This window comes from Octopus bimaculoides, chromosome 2 (assembly GCF_046866305.1).
Source record: "Octopus bimaculoides isolate indiv1 chromosome 2, ASM4686630v1, whole genome shotgun sequence".
NCBI classification, from domain to species: Eukaryota; Metazoa; Mollusca; class Cephalopoda; order Octopoda; family Octopodidae; genus Octopus; species Octopus bimaculoides.
In genome coordinates this window covers 156,850,473-156,869,861 of record NC_142929.1, presented here as the reverse complement: position 1 = coordinate 156,869,861, position 19,389 = coordinate 156,850,473, and the positions used below count along the sequence as shown (strand labels likewise).

Below are 19,389 nucleotides of genomic sequence, written 5' to 3'. Positions count from 1 at the left end.
GGCTGGAATGGAAATATATAGCAGTTGTACCTCTCTAAGTGACACTAAAGCCAAAAACTGAAAGGGAGGGTAAACAATTCAATGAATCATTATCATTTCTTAAGGGCATGAACTGCTAGAAATAAAGGACATACCACCACCACCACCACCACCACCTCTACTACTACTACTACTACTACTACTACTACTACTACTACTACTACTACTACTACTACTACTACTACAAGACATCAGTAATGGCAATAGTTTATAAAACAGTCACAAGACAACACAATTGGCAAAAGACCAAAGAGACATCTACTGTGGATTCAATCGATAGAGGCAGTACTTCATTGGTACTCCCAGGACTGAAAGGAAAAGTCGACATTGTAAAGTTTGAAGATCGGAATTAAATACTGGAGGTTGCCTTATCGATTTTGCTATCCCACCACCAACCCAAACGGCGTCTTGCTTAATTTAGACTGATACCTCTTTGAAGGCCATTTCAAGGCAAGTGATCACCCAAAAGTTTAACAATAGGAGATACAAGTATCTATTAATGTTGTTGTATAACTAACTCTAGATCAATGCTGACTGAAAAGAACTATGGTTATAGGCGTTCCAGCCATGATCATCCTGTCTTTTTGTTTAGCATTCTCTACCTAGGACTACCTCATGTAATGTATCTCTTCCTTTTCAAGAGGGTATAGTGATAATCTGTGGAGGTGCAATGGCTCAGTGGTTAGGGCGGCGGACTCGAGGTCATAGGATCGCGGTTTCGATTCCCAGACCGGGCGTTGTGAGTGTTTATTGAGCGAAAACATCTAAAGCTCCACGAGGCTCCGGCAGTGGATAGTGGCGAACCCTGTTGTACTCTTTCACCACAACTTTCTCTCACTCATACTTCCTGTTTCTGTTGTGTCCGTATTTCAAAGGGTCAGCCTTGTCACACTGTGTCACGCTGAATATCCCCGAGAACTACGTTAAGGGTACACGTGTCTGTGGAGTGCTCAGCCACTTGCACGTTAATTTCACGAGCAGGCTGTTCCGTTGATCGGATCAACTGGAACCCTCGACGTCGTAAGCAACGGAGTGTCAACAAGTGATAATCTAAGGGAGATGTGGCTGCTATTTCATTTATTGGTAAAATGTTACATATTACGAAGGAGAGTGTGGTGTGGGTTTTCTAGCTGTTCGAGCAATTTTGTAGTTGCCCCTTCGTTGCTTCCTGATGGAAATCTTTAAATTTGTAATGAAAGGATCAACAGAATGAATGGCATTCACACGCGCTTCTGAAAGATAACAAGGAAAATGTTCCAATAAACAAAAGCTATCAAGTATTTTAGTATATCGATCATGAAAAATCAACAAATCAATAACTAACATAACACTGTAAATTAGCTTTTTTTTCTGTTAACGTTTTCAATCATTGGACTGCGATAACACTGGGGCACTACTTTCAGTGTTTGATGCCCACCACACATTAAAGTCACTACATGTAAATAATGAAGTTCCAGTAGAAATAATAATGATACTGCATATCATCACCCATGCTTTGGTAAGGTATACAATTACCATATCACTTGTAAAGTAAATATGGTGTTAAAGTCAACCCTTCTTAAGAAGCAGAATCTACCTGGAAGACTCATTTTCTCTTCTACTCTTCTGCATAATTCTGACTCTTGTTTCAAATTTGCTAGATGAAACTATGAATAGTTATTAAAGCAAAAGACATATTATAAATAATTTCTTTTATATGTATGACTTAAAACAATTTTAAAGTGACAATATTCGTCTGGCCAATTCAACCGTGATATTAAAAAAAAAAAAAAATTATGGGGATGAAAATTATAGGACAAAGGAGCCCAAATAGTTAATGAATTAAAATTGAAAAGATCTTTCCGTGAAGTACAGAAAGTATAACGAGGCAACCTACGCAAACACGGCCATTACAAACTTAGTGAAATCAGATACGAACATTAATATAACCTGGATAAATGAAATGATATAAACAGTTACCACTGTGTTAGCGAAGGAAATGGCTTCTCTTTCAGATCTAGCCCAGAAAACATCATGGAAAATAAACGTACACAATAAATAAAATAAATAATTTCTCAATTCTTTATGAGAAAAATGTTACCGAAATGAAAAAACGCTTGGAAATGAGATTGTCGCTAGGAATCTTTTGTAATGAAAGAGACAATGAATTATTTGAACAAAACAAACATTTCGATACCAAACCAAAACACTTAGATCAAGAACTAGCTCATAATTTAGTTTTGCAGAACCAACAGAATGATAAGTAGAAGATTGCTGGGTCGGTGTGTGGACATTGTAGGAATCCCCATGTGGACGAGATTGTTACAAAAAACAAAAAACAAAACAAAAACGTAACAGTTGAGTAATTGTGAGAAACCATATCAACTTAAGAGATAACCCAGGTACTACAGTAACCTTTCCATCTAAACTGGAAGGTACCAGGAAAAGATATAATCCCAAAGTTTTAGTTGAAATATAAAGTCATCCCATAAGTTCTATCCGATTTTACCTTTTTTAAAATTGAATGAAATTTAATAGTATTTTAGAATGTCTAATGGAATTAAAAATTATTTTTATGAATTTGTGTATATTTAAACTAATTAAATATTATTTTACAGAATAATAGAATTAAAATTACTTTGATTAAAACCCTTTCTAACATGGAAATATCCAAAGAGCATTTGAGGCACATAATGCTTTATGAGTACGAAAAAGGAAACTCTGCAGCCAAAGCGACTCGAAACATACACTCAGTTTATGGGAAAGAATGCTTGAATGAAAGAACTTGCAGAAGATGGTTTGCAAAATTCAGAAGTGGAGATTTCAGCCTTGAAGATGAAGATCGAACAGGACGTCCAGTTGAGTTTGATGATAAGCTCCTTGAGGCAATACCTGAAAAAATCCTGCATTATCAGTTGAAGAATTGACAATAAAGCTTAGTTGCAACCATACAACTGTTCATCGTCATCTTCAAGAACTTGGAAAGGTTCCTAAACTTGGAAAATGGGTGCCTCATGAATTGTCCGAAAGCAACCGCAAATCCCAAGTTGACATCTACTCTTCTCTCCATTCTTGCGAACTCATAATGATTTTCTAATATTTGAAAATTTGCGTGAAACGCTAAATAATATTATTAGTAGAAAACTACATCTGAATAACCAATGCTGCTTTTGTTTCTACCTGAAGCAATAGGTAAATAGCATATACAGAGTGGCCCAAAAGTAGGTTTACAGTTATCACGTAGGCTCTTTAAATTTCTTTTAAAACGTTTTATTACATTCAAATTTCTATCTCACAATCATATTGTTTATGCACATCTTAAGCAGACAATGTTTAATCTCTTAGATGCTCAAAATGTCCTCCTTCAACATTGCAACATTCTACAAACCTCTTCAGAACACTCCGACACAGTGCAGCACAAATTTCGATCTCCATCAATTTCAGTGAATGCGTCAGAAATGTAAACTTAATTCATTTACTGTTTTGGCATCCTTCTCATAAACCTTGTTCTTTACAACCTTCCCCCCCCCCAAAAAAAAAGAAATCCACTGGTGTCAGGTCAGGTGAACGTAGTGGCCATTCGATACTGCCCCGTCTTCCAAACCAGCTGTGGAAAGGCTTGGTCAAGGCAGTCTCTTACTGTCAATGCATAAGAGCTTGACAAAATCAACTAAATTATCATAGAATAATGGTTTCATATTTTCTATAATAAAGATCTAAACTGTTAATATATGAATACGAAAGAGATTGTTGAATAACTGTAAATCTACTTTTGGGCCATCCAGTATACTGAAGGTAATAAATACAAGGGAAGCTACTTTAGATTCTTTACAATTAAGGGGAGATAACAATGGGTGTGATTGCAATACAACTGTATTTTCTGTTAGAGATATATAGCGTATAGCCACACCAATCGTTTACTATCAAGTAAGTTCGTGTTACAAAGCAAATTATACAGTCTCCTAATAGACTTGATTCTATCTCACTCACGAAGAATAAACATAAAGGATTTTGTATAAATAATTATTTGAAAACAGGATATCTGTTAATCGAATATATAATCAAATATAACCCTTCCCCCAAAGTGTGTGACTTTCTGCCAATGTTTGGAAGCAACAATTATTTGAAAAAATTGCAATTCTTCGCCTTCTAAGTTTAAATCTCGCTATGGTTAACTTTGCGTGTTCTTCTTTGGCTGTCGATAAAATAAAGTATTTGTCAAGTAACTGAGTTGATTTAATCGATTTTACTCTCGATCAAAGTATGAACTTTTGTGTATATTCTCGGAAACAATAAATTATTTGTGAAATAGTGGCAAGGGAAGCAAAAGGAGAGGTAAGTTTTTTGACGAATCAGCATACTGCGAACAGGTTTCGATTCTTGCCTAGTACAATTTGATTTCATTTATTCCTTTAATATCACAGATAAATTTACAACGGTTAAATGAATGTTAGAAACCAAGGATTGTTTAAGAAAATATTAATTGAAACTTTTTAGAGAGTAAATTAAAAACCACCACCAGAATTAACATAAATATCGTAACCGTCCTAAAAAAAATACACTACATATAGCACAGGAGTGGCTGTGTGGTAAGAAGCTTGCTTCCCAACCACATGGTTCGGGGTTCAGTCCTACTGCGTGGCACCTTGGGCAGGTGTCTTCTACTATAGGATCGGACCGACAAAAGCATTATGAGTGGATGTGGTAGACGGAAACTGAAAGAAGCCGGTGTATATATATATATATATATATATATACATATATATATATATATATATATATATATATATATATATATATATATATAATGTATTTGTGTGTCTGTGTTTGTCCCTCTACCATCGCTTGACAACCAATGTTGGTGTATTTACGTCCCCGTAACTTAGCGGTTCGGCAAATGTGACCGATAAAATAATTATTAGGCTTACAAAGAATAAGTCATGGGGTCGATTTGTTCGACTAAAAGGCGGTGTTCCAGCATGGCCACAGTCAAAATGGCTGAAACCAGTAATATATATATATATATATATATATATACACGTATAAATAGATGATGAGTAAAGCACTGGCATGGCGAGTTTTGGATCTCTCCCAGCTGAATCACTTTCACAACAGTGTAGGCATTCGACAAAATATTGTTTTCAATAAGTTCACATTTGATGTTCGCTTTAAACTTATCATCTTCCACGATTGGAAATTCAACACCAGGGAAAAGGGCAGACATGAATCCATTAAACAACGGAAGATCAACTGAGGTTAATCTAGCAATGTTCATATCTTTCAAAGACAACAGTAAAATTTCTTCATCAGTCATACTTTGGGGAGTTTCTTTTCTTCTTCCCAGCATATCTACGGACAAAGGCGAGGACTCCCAAGCCAACATCATGGTGGTCCTGTTTTGGTAGTTGCTGTGTACAAGGTTATATAATATGAAAAGCTTTTTAGCTAAATGCACATTCTCTGCTGAGGCAAAACAATCAAACAATTTGCATAGGGAAATATGTGTGTGTGTGTGTGTGTGTGTGTGTTTGTGTGTGTGAAGGTGCAATGGGTAAATTGTCACCCATTTATATTTTTAATTTCGCGCATGCGCATTGTTTGTATTTGATTTTGTCGACTACACAGTATAGTAGGCTCAGCTGGGCACCGTCTGTGAGAAAAACTGCACCATGACGCAATTCACACTGCTATAAATTTGGAAACGACATCATACTGTACTGCTTGGCACTCCCACCGGAAGCTCCAAAGCGAACAGATGGTGAGCACACATAACAACTGTTGGCTTGCTGTGTCCCCAAAACATGTGCCAAAAGTGATACAAATTAAACATCCAGTCAACATCATGGTGTTTGGAGTAATCACTAGTGATGGCGAAGTTATGCCTTCATTCATCTTCTCACACGGCCTCAGTCTCAACACGGAGACCAACATCAAGTGCCTGGATCAGGTAGTGGTGTCCTGCATGAAGAGGGTGGCTGGTGGAAGACCCTGTGTCTGGCAACAGGACTCTGCACCATGCCACACAAGCAGGAGAACCCAATCATGGCTGTCAGACGATTTCTGCGAGCGCATCACCCCTATATATATATATATATATATATATATATATATATATATATATATATATATATATATGACCATGACCGTTATTTGAAACGACCAATCAAACAGATCCATGTGTTTCAAATTTTATATTACTTTTGATTGCATTGTCATTCCTTTCCCATTTCTAACAAAACTGTCCGATGAACGGGAACGTGAAACTCCGAGTAACAGTCTTTTGTTATATTTCTGCTGCTTTTAAATAAAGCATATTACTCTACTTTTGGTATTTGAGTACTCTTTTTTCCACCTTGTTGCACATTTTATGTGCTTACTCCGGTATATATATATATATATATATATATATATATATATATATATATATATATATATATATATAGTATGTATATCAAGTTCGTAGTCATCGATGGTGACGGCTGGTTGTGCTGGTGTGCCTTGCGCCAGGACGTTTGTCTTCTTCAGGCTGATGGTCAGCTCAAAGTCCTTGCAGGCCAGGGAGAAGCGGTCCATTAGCAACTGCAACTCCTGTTGGGAGTGGGTCGTAACTGCAGCGTCGTCAGCAAATAGAGTGCATCTGATGACAACTTCACAGACCTTTGTCCTCGCTTTTAGGCAGGCGAGATTGAAGAGCCTCCCATTTGATCTGTTCCGCATATAGATTCCTTCTTGTGCTCTGCCGAAAGCGCGTCTCAGAAGGAGAGAGAAGATCCCAAATAGCGTTGGGGCGAGCATACAGCCTTGCTTGACTCCGCTGGGTATGTCGATGGGCTCAGAGAGGTTGCCGATGGACTGCGCAGTTCCCTTCATGTTTGAGTGAAAGGACTCAATTAAGCTGTGCCGTCTTGGAGGTCAGCCAATCTAATGGAGAGCCTTGAAGAGGCCGTCTCTACTGACGAGGTCAAAGGCCTTGGTGAGGTCGATGAATGCAACATATAGGGGAATCTGCAGCTCCCTGCACTTTTCCTGGAGTTGACGAAGGGAGAAGATCATGTCTACAGTGGACCTTTCAGCTCGGAAGCCGCACTGTGATTCTGGGTAGACCTGCTCAACCAACTTCTGCAGACGGGTCAGAAGGACCCGGACGTAGACTTTGCCAACGATGTTGAGGAGGGAGATGCCTATATAGTTGTTTCAGTTGCTTCTTTCGCCCTTGTTCTTGTTCAGCACAACCAGCCGTCACCATCGATGACTACGAACTTGAAGTTGTTCATCAATTCACCTACCTTGGGTCCACCATCATTGACAACCTCTCTCTCGATGCCGAGATTGACAAGAGAATTGGGAAGGCAGCCACTACGCTCGCGCGCCTCACATCAAGAATGTGGACAAACCCAAAGTTGACAGTGAAAACAAAGATGGCTGTGTACAATGCCTGTGTCCTCAGCACCCTGTTGTATGGTAGCGAGACATGGACCACATACGCCCATCAGGAAAAAAAAACAATAACAGTAAAAACTAACAAAAAGTAAAAAACACTAAAAACAAAACTACTACAATATCAACAATGGGGTTAATAATTTTCTGTCTCTCAGTAGTTATCTGGAAACAACAGCCAAATCTCACTCAACGGTCATAAGATAAAAGGAGAATTCATTATGTAATTTAGATATAATTTCAGTAAAAAGCAAAAAAAAACAACAAAAAAACAAACAAAAAAACAAAACAAAAAAACAGTGAAATGGTTACGGCTGGAAAGCATATGTTAATATGCCTCTTGAATCAAGATTAACCTGGGGCTAAACAACAACAACAAAAATAGCAACGAAAGAGACGATTTAGTCTTAAATTCACTGTCTAAAATATGAACAGGATAGTCTCAGCTGGAACGTCTTCCTCCACTCTCACCCCTATCATCATCATCATCATCATCATTGTCGTCGTCGTCGTCGTCATCATCATCATCAAATATGCTCCAGCATGGGCATAACTACAATCGTTTGAACATTCCAACCTCGTAAATAACTAAATGTATTTAAGCTTTGTGAAAGTTTTTGTTAGTAGAAAAACCTTGCCTGTGTTTCCGTGTTACTATAATTAAATCTTAAGTATCTTGTAATTAATCGTTAAGTTCCCCTCACAAAGCGTCTACTGATGTGGGACACGATGATGATGATGATGATGATGATGATGATGATGATTACGATGACGACGACGACGATGATGATGAGGATAATGATGACGATGGTGACGATGATGATAATGTTGTTGCTACTGTTGTCATTGTTAATGTTGTCGAGAATTGTCTGTGTAAGAGTTAGCCAGTCTCTTTTAGCCATTAATGAATGTCAAAACTACGAATCTTTCCTTTACATAGACATAGTTGTCCTTGGGAACATTTGCAGTAACTTGAACACAAACAAAGCTTATATACTGATCTATTCCACAAACTCAATTCATTATGTTTAGTACGATGACACTAACTTCACTGTCTTTTTTCCGCGCGGTCTGAATCTTTGGGTAATTTCTGTCAGTTAGTATGATAATTATTGGCGCTTTAGCCTCGCGATCATAAGGTTTTAGGTTCCATTCCTGAACCAGGCAGCGTGTTGTGTTCACGTTGCTCCAGTTTACTCAACTGAAATTAAGTACAAGGCGACTGGTGGTGCAGCCTTCTCTCCCTCCAGCTTTTCCGTCCTCGATGATCTGCTGGTGCATACATGGAAAAGCCGAGAGCGTCTATGTCTGTTCACGACTATCTGAGCGCCTAAAATAGTTAGCGAAAGCGTGTGCGAGTGATAGCTATGTCTATGCCTAATAGTGAAAATATAGTGCAGAAACATACTGATTCTCTTATTACTAATCTAGCATGGTAGGTATAGAGAAAGTTATGTCTTGCCGAGGATTTCTAATAAAATAGAAACAGATCATGAATTGTCAGCTGCACATGTCAAGGGCAGGTTACATTATATTAGTCAATAAGCTAATCTTTTCTTCTCTTCGCCGCATAAGTATTGTTCATTAGATTTCTTTTCCTCTCGACTTTATGTATGATGGCCCTAGTTAGTTACTGGCACTTGCGACGACAAGGGTTCCAATTGATCTGATTAACGGAACAGCCTGATTGTGAAATTAACGTGCAAGAAGCTGAGCACTCTATAGGCACGCATACTCTTAACTTAGTTCTCAAGGAGATTCAGCGTGGCACAAAATGTGACTAGGTTGACTCTTTCAGTTACAAGTACAACTCACTGTTACCAGCTGAGTGGACTGGAGTCACGTAAAATAAAGTGTCTTGCTCAACGATATAACGCGCCGCCGGGAATCGAACTCATGACCTTACGATCCTGAGCTGAATACAAGACTGTTATCACAGTTTGTCTGGAAGCTCTGGCTATTCTTCACCATCAGTTGTCATTAAACATTAAAGAAATTCTCCTTAAGATAATATATTTAACACTGTAGACGTGGTCTTGTCTACAGAGGAGTAGCCACGTTCTAAAGTTAGGGAGAGCGAGCACATAAAAAAAAAAAAAATAGGCGCCGTGACACTTACCAAACAATTTTAACTCCTTTCTCAGTTGCTGAAAAAGTGCCAATTTTGAAAAAAGTGCTCGGCGGCAGCAGTCCCTTCCCTTGCTCCTTGTTAGCTACGTTACTGCTGTTCTCTATTGGCTATAGCTGGAAGTTGGTAATTCACTTCGTCAATGTACAGTCTTTCATGTTTATGAATATTCGTTCAATTTAAATGTACTCAGGTTAAATTCTGAGGAAAGCATATGGAAAATGAGAGTACCCAAGTGTCTGGTTAGAATGATAGCACAATAAAAAGGAAATAAAAAAAAACAATCAACACTCTTGATATTGAGAGCAATATTTCTAACAGGTCTGTTGTGACATCAAAGTCTATTTGAAAAAAAAAATAAATATTAGAAAATATAGATTATTTACCGTAAGGTTTTCTGCAACCTTGACACACACACACACACGAATTTAAAAAGTAAACAACATACGAAGTAAAACGTCTGAAACAGATGGCACTTGAATTGATGTTTTGCAGATGTTTAATAAATCTTAAATACTGTCGTGGGTGCAACATTAAGGTTTGTTTTATTTTTGTTGAAAACATATGTAGTTAAAGATTTTTTTTTCCAGCAAATTCGAACTAGGAATCTGTTAGCAAAAATATTGATACTGTGTTCGATAAAAAGATAAAAAACTACAAAAGCAAATGCAATAGCGGAACTAAAGAAAATGTGTGATATAGATATTGTTGAATAAATATAACAAACAAGCAAAAATAATTGAATCCTGAAGTTACATAGCTTCGGGAATGACTGTGTAATTAACAAGTTCGCTTCGCAACTACTCGATTTTGGCTTTGATTCTAGGTCTTGTATATTGGCCAAATGTCTTCTACCGAAGCTTCGAGTTAACCAAAGACTCGTGATTGAATTTTGATTAAAGGAAACCGTGTGTATATATATATATATATATATATATATATATATATATATATATATATATATATATATATATATATATATATATATATATATATATATATATGTGTGTGTATATATATATATATATATATATATATATATATATATAAATTAGTAAAGAGCAGAAAAATCTGTCACCAGCTGCTGACAGATCTTTCTGTTCTGTAAGGATTTTATCATATATATGCTGTTCTATCAGTACTTATGCGTTGAAAAAACAAAAAAGAAAAACATATACATATTTTTCTACTTGTACTACAATACATTTCAGCGCTTCAAAAGCTAACTTATGTTTGTTTACATATGACGTAATATATAACAGTATTTAAAGACAGTTTGACTCGGCTCCAGGCAACTTAAAGTTTCGTAGGCTCCTCAGATGAACCCAGCTTCTCTGGTAAATTAACTTAGAGGCATCTCTACGTCTCTTTCGCCAAACAGATTATTCAGAGAAATTCCATGTATTCACAATCAAACAGCTGTTCATGGTCTCGGATATCCTGAAAATCCATTTATGTATCAAAGATATAATCAATTCATATTACGCAGTGTAATATTTAGTAAACAAAAACGAATGGATAGTTTAAAACATAACTACGCATGTTTCAATTTCATGTTTTAATTCAAATACAAGTCTGTTACATATTTTTTTAGATAACATTACGTAAATTCGTATTCATCAGGTAATATCATCCGGTAATAGCCAGCCATTTCATCAGGTAATATTCTGCCAAATATTGTATCAAAATTACTATAAAGCCATTGGCGGTGGAAGAGAATATCTATCACAAAGAGTATGCAACCAGAAAATTAATGAGTTGGATATACTATTGTTGGCACTCCGTCGCTTACGACGACGAGGGCTCCAGTTGATCTGATCAACGGAACAGCCTGCTCGTGAAATTAACGTGCAAGTGGCTGAGCACTCCACAGACACGTGTACCCTTAACGTAGTTCTCGGGGATATTCAGCGTGACACAGAGTGTGACAAGGCTGTCGCTTCGAATTACAGGCACAACAGAAACAGGAAGTAAGAGTGAGAGAAAGTTGTGCTGAAAGAGTACAGCAGGGTTCACCATGATCCCCTGCCGGAACCTCGTGAAGCTTTAGGTGTTTTCGCTCAATAAACACTCACAGCGCCCGGTCTGGGAATCGAAACCGCGATCCTATGACTGCGAGTCTGCTGCCCTAACGACTGGGCCATTGTGCTTCCACTGGATATTTAGTGACCAATCAAACAGCTCGATTCTGGCAGCATTTAGAGTAAAATATGCTATTATTGAAACTTAGATATTTGCTTCTGAACTTTACTTGTAAGAAATAGTAAAAGTTGGCGACTAACCAAACAGCTCAATTTCAAAGGTAACTAAAATAATGTAAGCTTATCTTAGGGAGTAGTCAAACGATACCAAAATCAAGTTGAAAGTCGGCTGCCAACTTTGAAGATAGTTGCATATTTTATTGCTGGTCATTAACTGCCCGTCAATCTCACTCTTAGCTGTAAAATCCAACATCAGAATTAATGATGACCATTTGACCACTCCCTTTTAATGTTCAAACATATAGTAAGATTATTAGCTAAAGCAAAAATTATATGTGCTGCTGGGGTCTCAAAGTCGTTGCTTCATCTGTCAGAAAAGGTTGCCATATCTCCTTTAAAGCACATCAAACCGTCTTTGATAAACATGTATAGATTGGACAACGACGTGCGTAATACGCAAAAACAGAATGGTCAGAGATGGGATGATTTCATCCTAAATCAGCCAGACAAGAGATGACATGGGACTAAACAGTAACAAAAAGACCCCTAAAAACAGCAACAAATGTACGAAATAATCAGAATGACTATAGTGTCCATCGAAATGTAAATTTATAATTACTATCTTTTTCACTGATTTTGAATGAAATATTCACATCCGTTAGACAGAAACTCTAAACGGCTAATAGCAAGAGAAAAGTCTAAAAACGGGATAATTTCCATACGTCTTCAATTAAACCTTCGACGAACTGCCCTAGTCTTAGCAGTTAACGTAACATGGATTGAGTGATTTCAAAATTATTTCATTTATCCCTTTATTTCTCTCTCTATCCCTTCAAGACATGTATAACTCTGCCTCTTTGTTTTCCTGTATTCTCACTGTTTAGGGACATAACTAAAAGCTGTTAGACAATGGAAGATCCTCTACGTTTTCATGGAACGTTATAAACAAACAAAAACAAAAACAAAAAAGCGGTCAAATCCCATTGAAACCACACTCACCACCACAAAAAGGAAGAAATCCCATTGAATAATGTAGTCCTAGATACACTATTGCTGAACATAAGGCGGAATGGATGACCTTTCATCTGAAAACCTTTCATCAGAGGTCTGTTCAATCAGGGTTGAACTAATAGACAACAGCAACATAAGTCTCCTCCTCCTCCTCCTCCTCCTCCTCCTCCTCCTCCTCCTCCTCCACCTCCACCTCCACCTCCTCCTCCTCCTCCTCCTCCTCCTCCTCCTCCTCCTCCTCCACCTCCTCCTCCTCCTCCTCCTCCTCCTCCACCTCCTCCTCCTCCTCCTCCTCCTCCTCCTCCTCCTCCCCCCCATCCTCCTCCTCCCCCTCCTCCCCCTCCTCCCCCTCCTCCTCCTCCCGGAGTTTGATTTTTGGAAAGGAAAGAGATATATTTAATTAAAGTGGCACCCACACATTACTGGTAGTTATTTTATTGATAGTGAATATCGAATTGGATTGAATTCTGTAGTTTGTCACAAAAACACAATTTCACAAACCAAAAGTCACAATGAAAACTTAAAACAAATACGAGAAAAATCCATAATCTGAGTTAAATTGCGGGCGTCTACGTCGACAACAGTAGGAAAATGGTAATAAAAGTACCTGTGCATGAAGCCTCGAGTTTCTTTTATTTTTCGCAACAACGGAAATTAATGACATTTCTCAGAAAATCTTTAAAAAGTTTATATTACTAATAGCTGTAATAACAGTGATATGATGTGACGTACATCTGACGTCAGTGATCTCATGATAGCTTACTACGTGGCCTAATCAACGTTTGTGATTCTTGGGGTCGGTCAGCCAGTTTTTGGGACAATGGGAAGAACCAGTCTATAAGTTTGTGTGTGTATGTGTGTGTACACGTGCGTGTGCGAGCGGGCTTTTGAGAGTGTTTGTACGAGAGAAAGAGAGAGATAGAGAAAGAAATATAGAGTGCGAGAGGAGGAAGAAGTACAAAAAAAAAAATTACGAAAGAGAGAGAGAGAGAGAGAGAGAGAGAGAGAGAGAGAGAGAGAGAGAGAGAGAGAGAGAGAGAGAGAGAGAAAAGTATGTTTATTTGTGTCTAATATACAAAGAATATATAGGTATATATCTGAATATATGTGTATGGTTGAGAGAAAGACAGATAAATAGAAAGATAGATAGATAGATAGATAGATAGATAGATAGATAGATAGATAGATAGATAGATAAAGAAAGAGAGAGAGGCAGGGGGAGAGGACGAGAGAGAGAAATGAGGAGAGAAGACTGTTTATGATTGTTCACGTATGTGCGACAGTGTGTTTTGTGGTGGTGTGTAGTTACGTGCATATGTCTTCCAAGAGCGGATATTTTTGTTTACACGTGTATATGCAAGATCAAGAATTTTATCTCTTCGCAGACAGAAAAAAATGGGATTGATTTTATGTCCTATGAAGCTTCAAGCCTTTGATGTAATCACTTTATTTACCCTTTACAGCAAAGTTAAAACTGTATTTTCATTAAAAATCATGTACCTTAGATTCCAAATTAATAAAAAGTGCTATGCAGTGAATTTTCAAGTGATAATGTTATTAATTACATAGTCAATGCATACACTGTCATGAAAATTGGGCTGACCAGCTTAGCTGAATATGCACTGTAAGTAGCGAAAGGTACGAATTTTTCCGTGGTCGGAAGATGAGTGTTCTATGTCTGATGAAAGTTTAAGAGTTGAAACTAATCAGATCTGTCTCACGGTATCACTCTCACTAATCTTAGAAAGCTTGCAATAGTCATGGGCTCAGCCATTCCCAACCCCGCAAACTCAGCAAGTTAAAAAAACATTATTGTTTATAATTTTGTTTCTTGTTCAGCATTGTACTCTGCTATAATGTACAAGGAGCCATCACAACCCATCATAATATAGAACGCAAAACAAAGCTAGATTAAAAAAATATTACTTGTTTACGCTACCTCCCCCTTCCGTAGAGAATTTTATAAAATATTGAAGTATTAAGTCTGAAAGTTTTGTTAAAAGCAAAAGTAACAATGAGTTACCTATTAAACAATTTTAGACTTGGCAATGATGATTTTATTTGTTACAACAGCATTCCTTACAACAAAACACGGCAACAGCAAAACACACAATCATCATTGCATTCAGAAAATAAGGCTGACAATAATAATGTTGATGATGATGATGATGATGATGATGATGATAATAATAATAATAATAATAATAATAATAATAATAATAATAATAATAATAATACTAAAGCACTACTAGGCACTGCACACACCCTACGTAAAATATTTTCAATACAGTGAAAATAAAAGCACTATAAAAAAATACAGCACATACCCAAGGCACACAGAGCTGCGCTCGGTAGTGCAGTGAAAGCACGTGATAAAAATAGGACTGCTTAATAATAATAATAATAATAATAATAATAATAATAATAATAATAATAATAATAATAATAATAATAATGTCCTGTTGCAGTACCAGGCAGTGGTTTTCATGGCTTCTGATCTTAATTAATTGGAAGTGTTATCATGTACATTGTTTTGTCTTGATATAAAAGATGGGCTACAGCAAATATTCTGCTTATTACCACAGATTTGCTTGTCAATTGTTTGACCTTAAACAGTTGAACATGTCTCTTGGTGGCTGACGATATGTGCATCTCTGATTACGAACAGAAATAGTGGGGGAGCATCATAGCCATGTGTTGAGAGGAATTCTTTAGGATTTGAATAATTCACCTTTGGAAACATGGGTGTTTTGCTCAACATCCTTAAACAAACCTTATTCAGGGACCTTTTGAGCAGGATGGGCTACTCGACCTGAAGAAAATTCTAACTGGGCCCCATCTGCGAGGTCATGCGCTGTTTATCTTGATATGAGATCACCATGTCGCGCACATATGGTTGTGATGCATGTGCCTGGTGTACCCTTATCAGACGGGTAGTCATGATGGGTATAACGGGCTTCGTATATTTTACCCCAGTGTCACTTTGATGGCATGCACTGCTCTCTCACTCAATAATAATAATAAACTTTGCAAAAAAACATAGGAGGCGTTCAATGAAGAAAGGAACACTGGAAAAAGAGATTGAGAGCACTATACTGGCAACGCAAAACCAGGCTTTGGCCAAGAAATTGGAGAGTCAACCTTAGAAATGAACAAGTGTCTCCGCTGTGCCGCATCTGTAACAGAGTGGATAAAACCATTGCCTGTATCACGAACGAATGCCCCAGACTTGTCTAAAACCACTACAAGTCGTGGAGACACGATAAGGTAGCGAAAGTGTTACACTGGAAACTGTGAAAAGTCGGGGCTAGAGAAAGGCAAGACGAGGTATGAGCACAAACCGCAGAGAGTGGTGGAGTCGGAGACTTGCAAAATCCTCTGGAAATTCCCAATCCAAATAGATCAGGTGCTGGAGCATAACTGACCGGACCTAGTGATAGTCGACAAGATGCACCACATGTACCATATAATTGTGCTCCTTTGGCCCACGAATAATCAAGAAGGAAGGCGAAAAAATAGATAAATACAACCCTCTTAAGTACGAAATAGCCCGACTGGGGACAGTATCAGAAGGAATCAAGAGGAATATAAAGGAAATCGGAAGAGAGTGCCCACTGTTACAAAGGTTTTGCCTCCTTGGCACGGCCAGAATAACCAGGAAAGTATTAGATTGTTAAAATGAACAGATAGCATGGTACCGTAGGCTGCAGGCAGCAAGCTCATTGCGCATGCAAGACTCGAGGAGTTCCAACAAAACCTGAGATAAAAAGGAATAATAATAATAATAATAATCAATGAACTAGATACGATACAATGCACACAAATGAAAGAGAAGATAAGAAAGAAATACTATAGACGAGTTAGATTAATATTGAAAACAGAACTCAATGCGAAAATCAAGCTAATAGGTATCAACGCTCTCGTAGTCTCAGTTATAAGTTACAGCCACAGTATTCTTAACTGGACTCTAAATGAACTAAGCAAAATAGACAGGAAAACAAGAAAAATAATGACAAGATTTCAGATGCACCATCCAAAATCTGACATAGAAAGGTTATATATACAACGTATCGAAAGCCTTATACATCTAGAAAACTACTACAAAATAACCACCGTAGGATTACAGAAGTACCTACTTCAGAAGCAAGGAAAACTGATACAAGTAGCCATAAAACACGAACAAAACAGAAAGAAACCTGTTTTCTGTCTTCAAGGAAGCTGACAAATACAAAGAAGAAGTCATAATATCTAACAACTATGAAGAAAAAGAAGAAACAACAAAAGCTATGAAACAACTGAAATCCAAACTAAAGGTAGAACGGCAACGTATCATGATAAAACGATGGCAAGAAAAGCCAAATACATGGCAAATATTGGGTTAAGCTAAACAGAAAAGAAATAGTCAAATCAAAATCCCAACAAGGGACTAAAAGATTTTTAATTGCAGCATAAGACCAAAGCCTTCCCACCAGAAACCACCGAAAACACACAATGAAAAGAAATACAAGTAACTGCAGAATATGTGGTGATGGAGAAGAGACAATAAATCATATTGTTTCTGGCAGTCCAGTTCTGGCTAAGAAGGTATACATTCGCAGACACGACAAAATTGGGACCTATATATCCTGCAAGCTATACCAACACTATGGAATAACAACAGAAAAAAGATGGTATCGGCACACCCCAGAAAAGGTCACAGGAAATGAGAAAGCAACCATACTCTGGGATATGCCAATACACACAGATAGAGAAATCAAGACTAATAGACCGGTTATAGTTGTCAGAGATCGCCAAGGAAACAAGTGCTTTCTAATCGACGTATCAATACCAACAGAAGACAAAGTTTCTCTAAAAGAAACGGAGAAACTTTCAAAATACAAAGATATAGAAATAGAGGTATCTTGAATGTGGAGCCTAAGAATAGAAACAATTCCTATTATAGTAGGCGCGTTAGGTATGATAAAATAAACATTCAGACAAATACATAACAAAAACATCAGGACTTAGAAGTATATATAACATACAGAAAATAGCACCATTAGGAACCGCACACATCCTAAGTAAAACACTTTCAATACAGTGAAAATAAGAGTATCACAACAAACCACAGCACATACCCAAGGCACACATAGCTGCGCTCGGTAGTGTAGTGAAAGCACGTGATAAAAGTAAGACTACTGGATCATAATGATAATAATAATAATAATAATAATAATAATAAAGATATGATAGAAATTTACGCCTCTCACCACGTGAAGCGAACTGGGCAACTTATGTCCAGCCATAAAAAAAAGTCATTCAAAAGGGACTCTGACACTGAGACATAACAATGCCAATATATCCAAATGAATGACCATTCTTTGGTGGGAAACCAGAGCAGACCAGAATCGAAAACTCTGTTATGAAATAATCTCTCCGCTAAGTACAAGAGAAATCTCAAACAGAAGCATGCCTCATAACGGTCTTCTATCTACAACAACTGAAAACTTTACAAAAGGAAAAAGATAAAAATATAGTTTAGAGAAGAGTATGAGGAAGTCGGAGAAACATTCTGTACTGCTTTACTGAACTCGACAGTAACGTAAATGTCTCTCCAATATCATAAACAGTCGAAAAATTAAAAACTTTTGAACTAGAGAACATTTCCCCATCCTACCACCAAAATAAAAAAAAAACAGGAAATTTGAGGAGCTAAATATCAACCGGCCAAATGAGACTCCAGTAGCTAGTAGAAAGAAAAAGCAAGTTGAGAGTACTATCGATATCTCGTCAGAGGTTCAGCTCCAAGCAGAGACATTTCAGGAAGGATGCAACAATAATAAAACAGTAGAGATTACTGCAAACATCTAGTAGAAATGGTGACATTCTGTCGCTAACGACAACGAGGTTTCCAGTTGATTCGATCTACGGAACAACCTGCTCGTGAAATTAACATGTATTTGAGCACTCCACAGACACGTGTAACCATAACGTAATTCTGAGGGAGATTCAGCGTGACATAAATTGTGACAAGGCTGGCCCTTTGAAACACAGGTGCTACTTATTTTTGCCAGCTGAAATAAAATGTTTTGCTCAAGGACACAACGCGTCGCCGAGAATTGAAACCACGACCTTGCGATCGTGAGCCGAATACCCTAACCACTAAGTCACGCGCCTTCACTTCAAGTGGAAATAGGAAGTCCTGAAAATCTCTATGAAATAACAACTAGTAATCCCAACTATCAAGTCCATTATTCTAAAGAAGAAGAAGGAGGCCAATGGAAACTTAACAAATTAACTATTTTGGTGAGGGATAAATTGATTACAACGACCCCTAGTGCTTAACTGGTACTTATTTTATCGATTCCGAAAGGCTGAAAGGCAAAGTCGACCAATGCAGAATATGAGCACAAAAAGTAAAGAGACGGAAAAAATGCTGCTGAACAATTTTTCCGGCGCTTCAACAATTCTGCCAATACAACGGACACGGCAGCATTTTACAGTATACAATGCAACACCACTCTGCAGTGTTTCACAACGCACACTAAAGCTCAGTGTTATGAAACTACACAACAACTACACTACACTACAATATTTCACGGCACCACCAACGCT

At 37.5% G+C, this 19,389-nt stretch overlaps 1 long non-coding RNA gene across 1 annotated transcript in view; it reads right to left on the bottom strand.

Moving 5' to 3' along the window:
• The window catches only part of LOC128247042 (uncharacterized), a 32,759-nt gene extending 22,802 nt beyond the window's left edge, over window positions 1-9,957 (bottom strand). The window contains exon 1 of the long non-coding RNA XR_008263471.2: window positions 9,575-9,957. This is a non-coding gene — a long non-coding RNA (uncharacterized LOC128247042). The remainder of the gene's footprint in view (window positions 1-9,574) is intronic.
• Window positions 9,958-19,389: the final 9,432 nt, after the last annotated feature.